At 43.5% G+C, this 14,154-nt stretch overlaps 1 protein-coding gene across 4 annotated transcripts in view; it reads right to left on the bottom strand.

The window, feature by feature from the left end:
- The window catches only part of hivep3b (HIVEP zinc finger 3b), a 114,465-nt gene extending 101,504 nt beyond the window's left edge, over nt 1-12,961 (bottom strand). For all 4 annotated transcript variants that reach the window (XM_088602818.1, XM_088602819.1, XM_088602817.1 and 1 more), the window contains exon 1: nt 12,706-12,961. The gene's annotated coding sequence lies outside the window, so the exon portion shown is untranslated. The remainder of the gene's footprint in view (nt 1-12,705) is intronic.
- Nucleotides 12,962-14,154: the final 1,193 nt, after the last annotated feature.

The following is a 14,154-nucleotide window of genomic DNA, read 5'->3' as shown; positions in this document are numbered from 1 at the left end:
TTGTGTCTTTAAAAACCCATGCAGTAAATCAAATACAGTGGTAGCAGAGTAACTGTTCTGTTGAGGTGATGTCTGTACATGCTCTAAAAGCTTATGCTACACTCTATGCTGTGCATCACCAGTGAGACTGAAAGCCTCTTTTTTTAACATCTGAAGTACGTTTCAGTGATGCCTCGCGGACACAGTGTACAGTACAGTGCGGCTACGTCCTCCACTGAATAATCTGACAACAATGCTGCCAAACCGCATCATCACGCGACTCTCACGTTTCCATGGCAATCAAGTTGCATGAATCTAATCTCTTCTGCCACTCAGACAATCTCCCCAGGGGAATGCTGAAGCCTGCAGTGGGCCTGACGCCCCCCCTCAACCCCTTCTCCGACACCCCGCGTTCAAAACTGGCTCACCTTTCGACAGAGTCTTAGAGTTAAACCTAGTTGCTTAGCAACGGCCTTCAAATTTGGGGGGGGGGGGGGGGGGTTGGAGGAGTCTGTCAGATGCGGCCGGCCTGGTGATAAAAGTAGGAGAGACAACCTCCAGTACTTGTACCAGAGGACAGGCCCTTTTCCCTCCTCGCATCACTGGGATACTTGCTACCTCCAGTCTGTCAGTCTCTTGCTGAGCTCAGGTTTGTGTGCCTCCTCATGTGAGCTGAGCTCGAGCTTGCCAACTGCCGATTCCATTTTTGGTCCCACAACAGCGCCATTATCCTTCCCTATTTTTACTGAAAAATATTCATTACGGAGAACTTCAAAAACCCGAACACTGATGTACAGTGAAAAAGCATCAGTCTTAAGTTTTACATCAACAGCTCATTGGACACATTCAAAATGTCCAGAATGTTATTTCCATTTTCGGTAGTGAGCAGATAGCTCTATTGACTGTCTGAGTGCCACTGTTCCTTGGCATAACAAAATACTGAACTCATTGGGTAATCTAATTTCATGACAATGCCAGGTTATGAGCCGAATTAAGACTGCCAGAATGAGTTTGATGAGGATCTGTATAAACAGCCATTAAAAAAGATTTGTAATCACTGCACTAATGGTAAAAAATCCTCCATTCCCGAGAGTGAGTAATGATGATCACATGGTCAACGTGACTAAAGGTAGCCCGTCTGTGAGCAAAGTTGCCCAGAGAATTAAATTTCAGCAGCAGACTAATTCTGAGACGGCAGAGAGAAAGGCCTTGTCTTAGAATGAAAAAGGTCACCTCATCAACACAGCACCCACACAGCCAACTGATCCATGCAGATAATCATTTTCAGCCCACAGTGACCACGGCATGAGAAACCCCAGGAAGAACAATCTTCACATCAGCCGAATGAATGTAGCTCATCATCTGCATTAAAAAGATCGACATGGTTGGAGGCCGATCAGGTGTAACACTGACAGCTGAGAGACAAAACTATCATCTTGGATGGGCCAGGAACATCTGACATGGTAGCAATCAGAGTGGTGAAGTGTTTTAATGACAGATGAATCCTGCTTTACTCTTGACAGACCTGACAGAAGACAATCTGTGCGGAAATATCATGGAGAGCATGACATGGACTGCTGCAATATTTTTAGCCACTTTGCAATTATGTAGGGAGGGGTTTCTTCTAACACACAGATTGAGGAAACCTTTCTGTTCTGTCATATATTGATATGAGCTTAATAGTTTTCCATCCACGCAAACTATTCTGGAAGAGCTGATTTTCCATCAGGACAATGCAACATACACACAGTTCTAGGATTACAATGGCGTAACCTCCTTGCCAAGACCATCCTCTGGAAACCACCGTGACTGGCCAAGCTTCACCATTTGATGGCAGCCTTGCTAGACAAATTGGAGCAAAAGCCCACAGCAATCTATTCAGAGGCTGATGAGGTCTATGCATCAACACTGTCAGGACTGCATAAATGTTCAGGACAACTGTATCCAATACTGACTTTGCAATGCTTTCATCTTGCCAGTATGTCATGTTTCATACTATGAACGTCTCATGACTCGTTGACCTGTATTTTAATTAAAGTATTTTCTATGATATCTGTTCTTTCTTTGATATCTATATCTACAATATTTTATCAAATCCATTACCATGTCTTTTCTAAGTCATCAGCATTTTAGGTTTTAAAAGGTTTAGTTTGAGTGCTTATAGTTCAGATTCCAGCAACTCTACACAGATCCACAGTTCAACACCGATGCATGTTATTCAAGGGTGTTAGTCTGGGTAAAATCATGCAACTATAGACCAGTGCAGCTCTAAATTGCAAAGTTACTCCTGTTTCAGTCCTCACTGTAACAGACTGAATATAAACAATTATACACTTTCGTATAAGGGCACCAGCCTACAGGACAAATAACAGGCAAGCACCAGTGGGGGGATAAAGAAAAAAAGCTAATGTTATCAGCAGGGACAGAGTGACCTTATCAAGGATATTACCAAGCAATGTAAATACAGAGCTTCCAGGCATACTATACACATAGTGACACATTGTACATGGCACTGCGATACTCTGTGCATTGTCATCTGCGGATTTAAATCATACATACAGTACTGCAGAAATGTCCATCCATCCATTATCAAGAGCACCTTCAACCTACAGAGGATCACAGTAAGCCAGAGCTTAACCAGGCAGACACAGGGCATAAGGGTGGGACCATACTCTGGATAGGATGCCAGTACAGCACAGTTTCACAGTTCACACACACATGCACACGGGAATAACCCTGAGACACCAGTTAATGTGCCTACGTAGCTTTGGAAGGTTGTAAGAGAAAGAATGTGAAAATATTTAAGAGGGACAACCTGAGAAAGAGGGAGTGAGGGAGAAACGGAGAGGAATACGGCACAGCTGTCTCTGTGGTAATTAACTGTGAAGGGGACAGAACGGGTATAATACATTTGCCACTACATGTCTTTGGTAGGAAGGGTGGCCAATCCAGGACAGGCTTCTATGAAACCAGACACTGAACACTGTCAGGAAAGCTCTCAGTGCTTGAGCAATGTCTGCTCCATGGACAAAAAAAGAAGTGTTCATACTAAGCAGCAGCCAGATGGAACAGGAGTGAGAGGAAACTCCCCTCCCTCTCAACATTTTACAAAATATAGTGCAGTTTAAGAGAAAAGCTCCAGTCTGACTCAAAGACTTGTTGGGAAAGACAGTAATCCTTGATCCTACTACCTAGTCATCACTATGACAAAATGTAAAGGCATTAAATGCACTTCCACAAATTTTTCTCATGTGTCTCCCATTTATTTTTCAGAATGACTGCAAAAGCACACTTAGGTGCAGGTGCGCTGAGCTTTCAGGCCTAAGTAAGCTATTGCTTATTTTTCAGAACATAAAACTGCTGGCTCAAGGAGTTCATCAATATATTGCTGTACAGAATGGTCTCCCTCAATCTTCGCCAAAGGCATTGTTGTGTTAAGCAAGGAATCACCCCACATTTCGCCAGCTGGTAGGTCTGAACAATGCAACAGCAGGCTAAACAATTCCCACCTCAACACACGTAATGTGCTGTCCAGGGCAAAACAACATTCACCAGTTAAGAGTAAAGTGTTTCAAAGGATGCTCTACCAAATAAAATGATTTGGATGAATTAATACTCTCTGTAGGTGAAGAAAACACTTTGCTACTGCAGATGTTCTTTGTTACACAGTGATGTAACCTCTCAGCTATTACTCCAGAACTCCAGAACAGTCTCTGAACATGCAGATTATTTTCATGCAGACCATGATCTACAGCCATTATGCTTATAAATGCATCATTTCCTCCTGGACTTTCTCGTGCAGCCTCCACAGATGTGACATCCCTGGCCTGGCGTGGTGACTCTCGGCCTTCCAGGTTGTGGCCTGTCCCTCACAGCGCTTTTTCCTGGATTTTCTGTGGCTCTGTCTTCTGATTGTTGAAACCGAACATTCTCGTTCTCTGGGCAAATTCTCTCACGAACAGATCACCTTCAATCATGCCAAGAGCAAAGAGTGGACCTTCATTACCTAAGCAGGATATGGTTGTAACTTTTCCTGTTCTGGTAATTCTAACTCAACTCCAAATTCCAAATACTAAGCAAGTCGTATTTTACAATAACAAGACTTGAGCTGTTATTTGTTATTTCTTATCCCATGGAACAATATTATTCTAACAGTCGCAAGACCTACTGTATCTGCCTACTATTTAAAATTTAGAAAAGATTATTTTTGTGGCCACTGAGCTCTCACGTCTTAATTTTCCATATATCCTATTGAAAAACAGCCAGCAGCCATATCACCCTGCAACTCACAACTGGCAGCCCACTGGAGCTCAGCAGGTGTGAGCCTGGTCAGTACCTGGATGGGAGACCTCCTGGGAAAAACTAAGGTTGCTGCTGCAAGAGGGGTTAGTGGGGCCAGCAGGGGGCGCTCACCCTGCGGTCCAAGTGGGTCCTAATGCCCCAGTATAGTGACCCTTCGGGTGAGACGTAAAACCGAGGTCCTGACTGTCTGTGGTCATTAAAAACTCTCGAAAAGAGTAGGGGTATAACCATGGCATCCTGGCCAAATTTCCCATTGGCCCTTACCAATCATGGCCTCCCAATAATCCCCATCTATGAATTGGCTTCATTACTCTGCTCTCCTCCCCACTGATGGCTGGTGTGTGGGGAGCGTTCTGGCGCACTATGGCTGCCGTCACATCATCCAGGTGGGGCTGCTCATTGGTGGTGGTGGAGGGGAGTCCCCATTACCTGTAAGAGCGCTTTGAGTAAGAGTGTCCAGAAAAGCGCTATATAAGTATAAGCAATAATAATAATTCTTATTATTATTACAAAAGTGTGCAAAATGGTGATTAATATTAATTTTCTGGTCAATATTATAGACCCATCGGTCAGACATGCTCAACACAAGTACAAGAAATCATTAGAAAAAAGAAGAATGATATATATAACATTGAAGAAGGGAGGCAAATACATTCAAATAATTAAAAATGAAAAAGAATATTATGGTAACCACCCATGCATATTCTTGCCCACTCACTCAAAATTAGAATCTCCTGATATCAGTTTCTTCACAGGAAAGAAGGAAGTGCTTCCTTCAAGTACACTTATTTTCTTCTTTTTTTAGAAGAAAAAACCCCAATAGCACACACAACACTTCACAACTCTGCTGTCAAACTGCAAACTCACAAGAAATGTAAGATATTTACTTTTCCCATTAAGATCACCTACTACTATAGGTTTAAAATAATTATATTGCTAACAAAAATAATTTGTGAATGAAATAAAGATAAATTGTAGTATTTTTCACAATAATAATTTGATATCAAATGCAATGCTGAGGTTTCACTGTATAATACTGTTGAAATGACAGACAAATTTAATTAACTTTAATCCCAATTGCAGCAGCTTAAAAATGATATTAGTCATATTTAACTACTGCTTCATGTCATAACAACAGGTGAGCGATACTTCGGTTAAACCTTTTTAACTACATCCCAGTCCACATGAGCATCCCCACTATGAAAGCATGAATCTCCAGAATTACCCCAGCACTGAGTACAAGCTACAGAGACAGAACAGCATTGTACAAATGAAGATCGATAAGCTTTTCGGAATGAACATCATTTGACCAGATGTTTCATTCAACCTCCCAACCTCTTCTGCCCCTACCCTATTCTTTACCATTCCTCAATCTGGCCAGGTAATGAAATAAACACTCACTGATCATCAGTCCTTTTCATGTACTGTAATATAAGGGGAACAAAATAATGGCACCAGCAGATATTTGTTAAGAAAAAATAAAAGATAAAATCGCTTGATGTTTCCAAAAGCACTTGCAATGATACTATGATACTGGCTGCTGTATTCACTCACAAACAGTGCCTTCAAACATCCATCCTTAAGACACAATACACAAAAAATGCAATGCTGCACTACTGCACTATAATGCAATTGCACAGTTCTGGGTTTGAAGAGTGGTGCTGTTTCATGTTTTCCAATTAGCATGTTTCCACCTAAGCAGAAGCATTCTCACATTTATTATGCTAAACAACCAGGGAAAGTTGCAATGCTACAGTGTTAATTGGCAGGAAGCAGCAGCTCCCATCTGGAGCTATCCCTAAGCCAAGACAATCAAAGGTGAAGGAATGTGGGAGGTGAGTGGAAAGGCTCCCTGGCTCCTGGGCCACAGGCTGAACGGGCTCCAAGGCAGCAGGGATGGCTGGCACGCTGCAGTGATTGAAAAACAGTCTTCCAGGCCTCCAGGAGACACCTGGCCCGAGATCTTACCTGGAGTGAAATCTCAAATCGGAGCAGGGGGGTGGTGGTGGCCGCTAGTCTGCACTGATGGAAAGGACAGACGGTCCCACCAGCAGAATTGCTTGCCGTCCAGCGCTATTTTTATCTCGAGCTGGAAACTCAGCTGGAATACGAGGCTGATCTGTCTGTAAAATATGAACGCTGTACTTCTTCAATGCCGTACACCAGCATTATAATGACCAAACAGGAAAAGCGTCTGCACGCTACATAACAACAGTGCTGTCAGGCATTACGGAGCTATTTGCATTTAGTCCATAAAGTTTTAATATTTCTATCTTACAGGGAAGTGCAGAGCCTGAGGCAAATGAGCTTCTGGTTTTCTGTCTGAGCACAATCATTGCAGCCAGGACTTTTATTGAAGCCCACTTGCATTTAAGCACTGCATCTATCTCACTGCACTTTGTCCAGCACAGAGTCATCGATACGCTACTCCTGGGAGTTATCAAGTATGCCTGGCAGCCTTCTTAAGGCAGACATGGTCAATCAGGGCCACAGCATCTTCAGCAAGGGAGTAACCCACCAGTATTGCCAGAATTAATTAACTCCCTGTTTATTGATCACTGTGACTTTCATTCAGCAATAAAACATTAATCAATCCACCAATTGTGCTGAAGCTTGAATTACAAAGTCTCAAGACCACTTAAGCCTACAAATTAACACTGAATGCTGGGTGCTGGTTGTTAATGAGGGACAACTCATTTCTTTAAAAGAAATACATTGGTGTTTATTTGACTTTTTTAATTAGGAAAAAAGAATGATGCAAGATTCATAAATATTGCAAATCAAGCAGATTGATTCAGAAACATGATCTGACTTTAGCTCCATTGATCAGAGGCACCCTGCTGTTTTCTTATCACTTAGAACTTCGACCATCAGAGTCCTTGATCCGTTTTTTCTTGATTTTAACTTTTTAATTCATAATTGAAAATGTAATATACCAGAAAAGCACCTCAATACCTCCGGTTGGTCCAAAGAATGCTTTAAACAAAATGCAAAAAACTAATGTTTTTAATGTGAGGTCTCCTATATAACTATTGAAGGAAGCTTTACAAGTTCAAAAGCTGCCTTTTATTTTTGCTTTTATGATCATTTTAATGTCTTGGATTGTAAAAAGAAAAAAAGCAACATTTCGTCAGCATGCCAGAATGGTGTTTATTGTTTCAACATCTTAAATGGCAGTTTTACATTGTAAATAACAGACCCCTTTTGAGTTTCCAGCTTCAAGCTGATTTAATAAAACATAATCGTGTTAATCCTTTACAGTCTCTCTGTAAACTTTTTTCTTCATTAACCTGAGGACTGTTTTTGGAAGAGAGCTGACACGTCTTCATACAGATTGTTGGGTTATGACGATTTCTCCCATTCTTCCTCTAAACAGGTACAGAACAAAAACATTTCCCTTCATAGCCCCGATTTGATTACATGTTCACTGTATACCGGAGGTACTGAGTTAATTATTTCTAGAGGTCTTCAGAGGGCTTACGTCATTCTTGATCAGATGATAAACACAGAGAGAGGACTTTTCACGTCAATCACAATACGTCCTGCACAATGTGGCATCTTTGTCAGAAAACAATCTTGGGAACAGCACCTAAGGATACTTCCAGTTTCCACAAAACTAAAACAGGCCCTACAGAGTGAGTCAAAGGAAATGTTCTTGGAAAATCATTTTTATGGCTCAGGAGATTTCACACTAGCAGGTTGATTCCAGTGTTCGAGAGACAGAGCATCGTTTGCCATCCGTTTCACCACAGATTTAATTTAATTAATGACTGACTTAAGTGCACAGATCTTGTCCTCTAGAACATATGCCACAATGTTTTACAGATTTTGCATATTAAATATCCTAGCTTCAAAACATCAGCTTTCTAAATCTATGAAAAGGGTAGGCAGACCAATTGCAAAATTAAGGGTTTAGGCAGAAATGGAGCCTTTACTTGCTTGCCATATACCTGAAGTTTATCACTTTACTCTGGAAATACCAAAGACAAAGACCGGGATTTAGGCATAATCCTCCCATAGCTCCGCTAACACATCATCACTTAGATGAACTAATTCTTCCCTTGCTATCACAGAGCACAAACTGCTGAACATCTATAATTACCTTAATTTGCATCTTTAAGCTCAGGAACCGCATGAAAGCTCTTTGCAACTTCCCTTCGACTGAGCAAGACTGGAGTATATACCTGGGGATGCCAATCCATTCATAGCACATAAGTGGATAGAAAAAAAACAAACTCTTCTTTCTGTCCACAGGAAAACTATAACAATCTCATTTATTCTTTTTTTTTTTCCAGAGAGGAGAAAGGGTTACTTCGCAGCACTGACTTTGGATGTCCTGCGATCTTCGCTGTAAGCATTGGGTACAGTATCCGTAGAGCCTACAGAGCTGCGGAAGAAAATAACAGAGCAGACTGCAGAGGTGAAAGTGAATTGCTGAACTCATCGCCGGGTTGCAGATGGAAAGGAGGCACTGGGGACATGCAGAGACAGCTGAGACAAGGACAATGACAGAGTGCTGTGGCAAACTGACGGGAAGTGTTTGCTTCTGCTCAGTACCAAAGACAGGGATTCTTTAGCACTTCTGTGGACTGAAGACAGTCAAACATTGTAATTGAATGAAAAATTTCATGTACATGACATCACTGACTCCGAGAAATGAAGGGAAAACTGCATTACTCATTTACGTGGTGGACAGCGTGGCAATAGAGGAATTCCCCAAAAGATCTGGCCATGTGTTTCACAATCGACAGCCGAAAAGCTCCCCCTGAAGTGACAGCCTGAAACATTATAGCCATTACCGCACCTACGATCCCATTCTACAGCAGAAAAAGAAGCCACTAGTAGCAGAAGGTTTAATCAACCCCATGGTCAAAAAACATCAACAACAACAGAAACGCCACCCCCTTGCACATCACGCAACACTTAATGTAATAGCCAGGAATTAAAACCTTACTTTTGTGACATCTCAGCGCTGACACATGAGCCATATAACTATTGAAGTTGAACTATTGAACTACTGAAGTGTGAGCCAGGGTCACACTGTGTTGAGTCGTGGGGTTTTATACTGGACTATACCCTCTGGCATAGGCCAGGAAAGCATGGTTTAATTTGACAGGCTGCAGGGGGTTCTTTACAGGCAATACAGGCAGACTCTGTCAAACACATGCTACAGAATGTCCTTGGAGACTTGATAGCTCTACGAATGAAGTCCATCAGGAAAGATACAGGCACAACTCAGGGCACTGACAATGGAAGAAGCTTTATAAATGCTCATAGGCGGTACTGTTGAGCTTCCTCGGACAGTTCTGAGCTGAAACATGTACAGTATCTGAAAAAGACACAAGCTAGGCTAGTGTAAAAAGCCCTTCTCTTATTAATTAAGAGTCGCCAATTATTGTATTTATTACAGTGTATATCCAACCAATTGGGAATCACTTACCGCGTTGGACAGCAATAACCAGCTGCTCACAGAGCTTCACACTACAAGCTCCCCAGCCCAGCAGCACAGCAGGGGTGAAGGACATTCAGTGCCAAGAGGAGGAGGAGGGGCACGGCCCTTGGAAAAGCCTGTCAGTGCCCCAGACATGCCAGGCGTTTGCCATTCGCCGAGAGCCGAGAGAGCCCTGACCACCCAGTCCCAAGGCCAGCCTTGGCAGAGCTTTGCCAATCGTGTGGGGCCGCTTGGGGAATCCCCATTAAATCAGGAGCCATTTAAAGACTATCCCTCACAAATGTAGTTTCCCCGGGTTCATTCTGAGATCGGTGCTGTGGGAAAGCGCTCTGAAATGAGGAAGGCCTCATGCAAATGACAGGTTCTACCATGGCAGATATGACGTCAGAAGATTATTTCTATCATCTGACCATCTTTGACACATGCTTTTATGGTGGGAAGAGCAATGACACTGGTACGGTCAGACAACAGCGGTGTTCTGCAACTTACTTAACATGTCATGTTTCACGCAGGCAAGGTGTCATACTCAGACAGGAAGTGTTTCTATGCGCAGTTTACATTTTCTCTAGTATTTTAATTCTGCAGACAGGACATCATGTTCTTTAAAGGTGCTTTATTTTTGTTTAGATGAGTGCTGTCATGTCCAAACATTTCCCCTCAATCCAAAACAGCCAAGTTGGGAACAGAAACCAGCCACATGAAGCTGTGATATCAGTCAATAAGGGTCCAATTAGTAACAGAGGGCCACCGTAGGGAGGTGATGACTTTAGGACACATTTGTCTTCACTTTATTCAGATCACGTGTCCATTTCTAACTGATTGGAGGAAAATATTCAAATAGTTTCCACTCCTCAACCTCCAGAGAACTTTCTCATGAAGGGGGGAGACTGGCCAATTAATTGCACACTCGCAAACTCATAACATGACTTCAGTGTAAGGGATTTAACACAAAAGACAGGCAAACCACTGTTAAAAATACATTAGATATAATTTCCTAGACACAAATCGCATTTCACATAACACATTCTCACTCCCCCCCCAAAAAAAATGACAATCCATCTTTTTCAATCATCTTGCGGTCTAAATATTGCTGGGGGTAGTATTCGTCAATGCGGTAAGTCGTTGGTTTTGTTTTTACATCCAGGAAAACGGCGTTGAGGAATGCACCAACTAACCGTGAAACTGCAGAACACCCTGAAACGTCAGCGACGCGAGGCAGAAGGACATTTCCCCCACAACTGTCAGGTGCGACCTGGTTTGTCCAGGGATGACCTCCTCTTCGTTCACGAAGAGTCCTGCCCCACGCAGGCTGACGGTGGGTCCAGCCCCCAAGCGGGTGTCGCTGCTCAGCGGTGCCCGGTAAGGCAGCGCAGGCGTGTGAAAGGAAGTACCCAATCGCACCTTCTTCTTCTTCTTCTTCTTCTTTTTTTTTAAGGCAATGCCTCCTTGTTCGGTTCGCGAAAGAACCGGAGAACTGGAGGAAGGGTTTAAAATAATCCACTCTCCCGTGACGGCCGCAGAAGAAGGCAGGCTCACACCGCGGGCGTCATGCAGGCAGCGGCTCCGCCGATGTACTTGTCTGTAGCAGCGCCTGTCAGAAGCTCGTACTCGGCGCAACAAAGCGGCAAGCGCCGTGTCCCCATCCTCACTCGCTTGTCATTCCCTCCCTTTAATGACAGTCATTACGGTACTACGGCAGATGACTGGCGCGGGTGAATGGAATAATTTTACGCATACTCCTACATTCACAGCTGTAGCCTGTAAAAACACACTGGAGCAGCCGGGGTGATTTGCCACTTCTGATGTATATAATGCAGCTCTCTAGCAGCACACAGTAGCGCCGTTAGAGCGTCTTCAAGTATTTCCGCTATTCTGTATTGTGTTGTATACCATCGGTGTATTAAGGTATTTTCTGTAACTGGGGGTACATGCATTAAGTAATTTTCTATAAAAAGCGTCTTGCTTAATTGTCGTGGAACGGTTTCACCGAAAATGAAAGCAGAGCCTTAAATAAAACCTGAATTGTTATCCACGCCAGCTGAAGTTACGCTTCTTTTTTTTTATCTTTTACGCCGGGGGTACTGTCGTAAACTCCTTTCACCCTACACATTTCAATACTCGTAACGTCTCTGATTTGGAATGGTGCTAACGCGACCTGTTATATCCCTCCGGTTTGTACTCTTTCCAAGAAATGAGAGGAAAGACGAGCACACACTGTCCACTGGTCTGCGTTCACTCAGAAGGTGCCGCTCTCTGTGCTACAGGGGGGCGATACTGAAGTCCCTCGCATTATTCAATCTGCCGTAATTATGTACCACACTGATGAAAACTATCTGCATGTTATTTTCATAGGCATTGTCCTAAAACCGGAATACAGTAAATTTCCGTGCAATTCATTCAGGAGGAAGACAGCAGCCTAACGAAAATATGACGGTTCACCTATTTTGTTTTGCAAAATAGCCACAAACACCGTACTGTATATACTGTAGTAAGCCAGCGCCGTACCATAACAGTACCACTACAGGAGATATCGGAATTGCAAGTCTATTAACACGCACAACGGCGAATTTCTGCATAGCCGTACAGCGCAAAGTGACGACTTCCTAACACTCAACACTAATATTTCTACTTGTCCACAGAATCACAAGACTATCACTCATTTAAAAAGAAATATATTTCTTTAGGGACTGTAAAATATGACACCCGTGGCGAATGTCATTTCTGCATTTCATGACCTATATTTATATACATGGCATGGAAATTTAAAATTATACATTTTGTCAAGTCAAGAAAAGCACATCACGGGGTTCAAAGCCTCCGAACTTCAGTTGCTGCTTGGCCGAAACTCGTCCGTCCCCCCGTCCAAAAAAGCACAACACGCCACCCTAAATATTTTATTTTTTCCCCCCACTTATTACCCTGGAGATGTCACAACAATATTAGTGGTAACATCGCAAATGCAGTTGCCTTACCTGACAGCGCTGTAGTGCCTGAAGCCATTTATTCCACAATGCAACGAGGGCAGGAGTTCGCATCTCCCCGGGAATGGAGATGGTGTGTGGTGCGGATCCTTGCAGCGCTAACACACAGGGCAGGTTGGGACGAATAGGGGCTTTCCCTCACCCTTGTCAAACTGGAACTGCAATCCCACATTCAGCTGATCAGCACAACAAAAACACCGTGTCGCGCTACGCAAACACCCCGCGCCGCGCAGCGCCGCACCCCCCCCCACCACCCCCCGCGGTGGGGGGCCCCGCCCCCTCTCTCTGTCTCCCATTGGCCTTGGCCCGTCACTTTGCATCTCATTAATATTCATGAGGCAGCGGAACCCGCTCCTCGCCAGTGGCTGCCGCCGCTGCCGCTCATCCTTCACTCGACCCCCCCCCCTGCTCCCCCCCCCCCCGCACAAGAGTTTTACCGGATGACGTCATGGAACATTCCGAAAATTCCAAGCCGCTGCATTCAGCTCGGCCCCAGGAGGCAAGAGGCGCTGTAGCGCGGTCCTCCAATTCTCGGAACCCTCCAGTGTCCGTTTGGGGAAATGCAGATCGTATAAAATGGGGCTTTTCAGTATTTTGCAAGACGTGTAGATGTAGAAGAAGAATTAAAAGCTCGGTTGACTGCCGTTCTCTGACTGAAGCAGAGAATTTTAAAAGAGCAACGAAAATACACGTTAAAATTGAATGGAGGAATTTGAAGAGATTAACCATCTTTGTTTATTTACTTGGTTGTCTGGCCTGTTGTCATTCCCAGAGAACTGATACTATAGCACCGTACCGTGCAGCTATGAACTGAACTAAGAACCTAATTAATTTAACTAAGTACTGTAGTTAATGGTATTACTCTACTGCATTTGTAGCACAAGTGTGTTGGATTAAGCAGCAAGAAGTCTTCCTTGGTCTTCATCTTCATCGTCACAGCGGCAGGGTGTGCTGACATGAGTTGTGTGTCTTGGATATTGTGAGTCCCAAAGTGTGGCCGTGGTGATACTGGAGCCCACACAGAGTAGTTGTGCCTGGGCTTTCTAAATACAGGTAGAAAGTATCTTTGACAATCAGATCATACAACAAAGGAAGTGTTTTGCATTGCGTTAGTGCTATATTCTTGCACGCACTGCGTAGCATACAATAATACAGCACTAATGCAAAGCATAACTTTGTCTGGCCTGTTGTAATTCCCAAAGTAGAGAAACTATAAGGAGTGTACCATGTAGCTAAGAACTGAACTAAGGACCTGCTTGATTTAATGAAAAGAAACATGCTGCAGGTGTTGGTCTTAACTGTAGTGGGATCTCAGGTTCGATCTATTCATCTCCTCTTAATATGCAATAAATGCCTGTACTATCACTCAGTCCTCGCCCTGTGAAAGCAAATCAATCTATTGTGTTGCAGGTTGCTCCTCGATGAAAAGTCTTCTTAATA

The sequence above is a fragment of the Lepisosteus platostomus genome, chromosome 13 (assembly GCF_059453375.1).
Source record: "Lepisosteus platostomus isolate fLepPlt1 chromosome 13, fLepPlt1.hap1, whole genome shotgun sequence".
In the NCBI taxonomy this organism is placed as follows: domain Eukaryota; kingdom Metazoa; phylum Chordata; class Actinopteri; order Semionotiformes; family Lepisosteidae; genus Lepisosteus; species Lepisosteus platostomus.
This window is presented reverse-complemented; position numbering and strand designations above follow the sequence as displayed.